The sequence below is a fragment of the Triticum dicoccoides genome, chromosome 6A (assembly GCF_002162155.2).
Source record: "Triticum dicoccoides isolate Atlit2015 ecotype Zavitan chromosome 6A, WEW_v2.0, whole genome shotgun sequence".
In the NCBI taxonomy this organism is placed as follows: domain Eukaryota; kingdom Viridiplantae; phylum Streptophyta; class Magnoliopsida; order Poales; family Poaceae; genus Triticum; species Triticum dicoccoides.
Window position 1 is genome coordinate 564,911,318 of NC_041390.1, and position 4,438 is coordinate 564,915,755.

General features: G+C 50.5%; 1 pseudogene; it reads right to left on the reverse strand.

Annotated features, from left to right (window-relative positions):
• Positions 1-2,604: 2,604 nt before the first annotated feature.
• On the reverse strand, positions 2,605-4,194 carry LOC119314503 (annotated as a pseudogene).
• Between the last annotated feature and the right edge of the window lie 244 nt (positions 4,195-4,438).

A 4,438-nucleotide genomic window follows, 5' to 3' on the forward strand; every position in this document is an offset into this window, starting at 1 on the left:
AAAACGCACATTAAGTGGCCTGGGATCCCTACATTTAAATCTGTACCATCTGCAATGGATCCTATGGCCCAGATCCGTTTTTCTATTTTTGCACCACAAGGTGCTTTTCTATTGTAGTCGCTCCCGTGTGAGGACATGTGCTCCAACTGACAATAGACCAAATAGACCAAACAGATTGTCCAGACTTCCAAATCTTCCCTAGGTTTGATTCGTGTTTGTGACAACTGGGACGTCCGGACTGATCCATGCACGTTTGATGAAGGGTGTTGGAGGAAAAAATGTATCTGGACCACACAGCCGAATTTACTCGGCTTATGTTATGTTGGATTGGATATCATTTTTTTGGAATGCACCCTCAGGGCTCTTTAATCATACGAGGGCGGAAATTAGAAACACAAGAGTTACATCAAGATTTAAAGAGATCGCTTCCAAAGACAGCACTTCCCTAGCATAAGTATGAGCTACCGAATTTGCTACTCTACTAACAAATTGCAGCTTAACCTCGGTAAACGATGGAGATCACCTTTCATCTCCATGAACACTTGACAACTATTGATCTGGCATCTCCCTTGATCCACTGATTGCACACATTTTGGCAGTCTATTTCTAAGATAACACGCGAGAGACCCTTCTCTAGGGCTAGAGCTAGAGCGTCCCTACAGGCGAAAGACACGATCAATACCGGGCCCTTAATAGATTCATACTTCGTTAGCCTACCCATAAGGACTGATCCCTGATCATCCCAAGCCACCACTCCAGTAGTCGCTAGCCCACTGTGCATCGCAATGGTCCTATCAGCATTGATCTTCGTCCTTCCCGCTTTCGGTGGAGTCCATCGTGCACACACGCAGTTCTGCACTGGTGCATCCGATTCTGGCACATCTAGTGCCGCTATCAACTCCTTGATGATTTACATTGATTTCGTCGGTTGGATAGCATTTTTACGTTCTGAATAGAACTTCCATGAGTTGTCTCATGTTATTTTAGGTTTATCATCAGATTTATTGCTCAGCAACTTTATTGGACTTTTGGAAATCACTTGCAAAGATTAACATAAAAATGTCCCTTGCGCGACCGATTAAGACCCGATTGTGAGGGGGCAGCAATCGGCGTTTGGGGGATGCTATCCTCCCTAACAACAACTTTAGAAGATACACGAAATACAATAATAATAGACGTACAAGCTTATTACGATACTTTTATGGAAGACAAAGCTGTCCTCTCTTATTAACCAGGTAAATACCCATGCGTTGCTATGTGATGAAGCAATATCTAAAGAATGGTAGCGTGTGAGCGATTGTCCTCGGACATGGTGGCGTCGACTGTGTTGTCACGATGTTGGTGGCTATCAACTCCTGCTCGGAGAAGGGTGGTGAGATGAGAGGTGTGGTCGGGCTTTAGATCTTGTCGGGTCTGGGCAGACATCCATCCATATTACATAGATAAAAAATTATAAAATTGCAAAATCTGATATAACAAAAGGGTATAAAATTTCTCTGAAACAGGGTAGAATGTTAGAAAAATAATTTGGAAATCCTACATAGCAAACTTACGAAGACTTGTTCTCTGGTTTGCTACCGAAACTTGATGAAAAAAAGGTTGCATGGCAATTTACATCCGTACATGGTCGCAAAAAAATGTGGATTAAATTTGTTAGCGTATGTTTACTACATACATGAAGACACAAAAATGTGGATTAAAGAATTGCCACCGTGTAGAACACGAAAAATGTACTCCCACCGTATTGTTACTCCACTCAGGGCCATCATCACTCTCGGAAGGAACGAACTTTCTTAACAGGCAAATAACATACAGTAGTAGGAGAAATGATGTTCTACCATGCACGGGATATCTCGTGCATGGCTAAGCCATCCATTTCTTGGAGATCCGGATGCATGCAGGTCTGAGCTGCTCTATTTTCATTCGCATGTTGTTTATTCAATTGCATCTATTCCCTTATATTCTACTACTCTTGTGTCTTGTCACATCAATCATTTATTACTATGCTTTATCCACCAAAGAATGCACAAAAGCTATGCTTTGTCCACCATCTCATGTCTTGCTTCACTCCCCTATGTTTTTTCACGTGTTTACAAATTAGAAATCATTTTATCTTATAAACCAAAATTTCAATAGAAGATGCATCTGCATATTTGTGCTTCTCGTGACGAGGACTTTTAAACAAGAACATTCTCGAATATATTTTGACAAGTTTTAAAAATCAAATTTTGAAACACGATGAAACTTTATTAAACACGGTCTTGTTTAAAATTTCACTATAATATTTTCGTGCCTGATCTTGTTTAAAAGGTCTCATCGCGAGGATTACAAATATGCAAACAAATCATAAATCAAACTTGAGCTTCATGATCTATGTGGGTTTCAAATATCGTCAACTTAAAATATAGTACTAATTGACTAGGAGAAAAGAGATAAGCTGATAGATAGAGTAGGTAATACTATTCACCTGACTTTGTCAGACACGCTTTCAAAAATACATCTGACATGGTGGGGTAAATGCATGCGCGGTATATACCGTGCATGGTAGATAATCCGCTCTCACAGTAGTAGCGCTCTGTAATTACAGTGAAGATCCATGTAGAGCTAGTTCTTGGGCAGGAGCACGTCGCGGACCAGCTCGTCGAAGTTTCGGTGAGACGAGCCTCCGGGCATGGCCGCCTTGACCGCGCTCTCCTTCCACTCCTGCGCTCTCTTCCTCATGCTCTTCCCCTTCTCCCCTTCCATGATCTCCGTGATAAGTCGGGCGACGGCGTCGCGCCGGACGTTGCTGTTGATCTCCATGCCGACACCCCACTCGTTGCACTGGTACCTACAGTTGGTCTGCTGGGCGGCGAAGAACGGCCAGCTGATCACCGGCACGCCGCCGCACAAGCTCTCCAGCGCCGAGTTCCAGCCACTGTGCGTCAGGAAGGCGCCCACGGCGGGGTGGTCGAGCACCTGCTGCTGCGGGCACCAGGACGCCATGAGCTCGCGCCCCGCCGTCTCGGCCAGGAACTCCTCGGGGAGCACCGCGGCGTCGCCCTTCACCAGGTCTCGGCGGACGATCCACATGAACTGCTTCCCGCTCTGCGCCAGGCCCCACGCGAACTCCACCATTTGCGCGTTGGTCATGACGGTGATGCTGCCGAAGTTGACGTAGACGACGGAGCCGGGCTCCCTGCCGTCCAGCCACTGCAGGCACTCGTCCTGCTCCTTCCAGAGGCTGAGGTTGATGGCGGAGCGCGGCGAGGGCGGCTCCTTGTGCGCCAGCAGCGGGAGCGGGCCGAGCGTGTAGACCTTGGGCAGGCCGAGCGCCTCCATGGCCTGCACCGCCTCGCCCTCCAGGTCGTCGAAGCTGTTGAGGATGACGGCCGACGCACCGGCCGTGCGCTCCGTCTCCCGCAGGACGTAGTGCACCATGTACTCGTCCGGGTCCGTGGTGCGTATGAAGGACGGGAAGTCCCCGAGCCTCATGCTCCTCAGCCCCGGCACGTCCTCCACCGGCGTGTCAAGGTATCCGTTCGTCAGCTGCTCGGCGTCTGCATGCATGCGTAAAGACATACATATTCAGATAAGTGCTTCGATCAGCAGCTGTCAATGGCCGCACCGAGCAGAAATGGCTGACGCGCGCACTGACGGAAAACAAAACAAAAAGCAGTACGTACGTACCTTTGAGTGGGGCGAGGCCACGGCCGATGAGGAGGCGGTAGTGGCGGTACCCGAGGTAGCTGATGGCGCTGGCGGTCCAGAGCTGGACGTAGGGGAGGCCGAGCTCGTTGGCGGCCTCCATGGAGAACCCCATGACGACGTCAGAGACGACGCGGGTGACGGGCGGGTTACCCGTGGCAGGGTCGTTGAGCCGGGTGAGGAGGTCGCGGAACGGCCCGAGGCAGGTCTCGGTGGTGGACTTGCAGAGCGCGGGGATGTCTTGCGTGACGTCGTCGTCGCCGGATGGCGGCAGGCCGTCCGGGATGGTGGCGAAGCGGAAGCCCGGGAGGCCGGCCACGGCGGCGGCGCCGCGGGAGCGGACGAGGCGGGCGTGGTTGTACTCGGTGTTGACGAAGGTGACGTCGAAGCCCCGGGCGTGGAGCAGCTTGGCCACGTTGAGCATCGGGGTGATGTGGTGTGCCCCTGCGCTGGGTATGGCAGGCACACCGCGTGCGGCTTCCCGGCGGCAGGTCCCATCGAGCCCATCTCCTCCGCAGACGACTCCTCACTCTCCGTATGTGCGCTTCGAGCTGACCAAGATCGGTCGATGGCAACCATGGCTTCCTCCTGGCTGAACTCTCGTACGTGGCCGGCACTTGCTTTGTTTTGGAGCTTGTAGGATCGTGTTAGTTGGACTGGATGAGTATATTGTTTGTTTATTGCAGCATGGCTGCTTCGAGCCTTGGAGGATGGAGACTTGATGGTCCTACTCCCTCTTCCACGGAAAGCA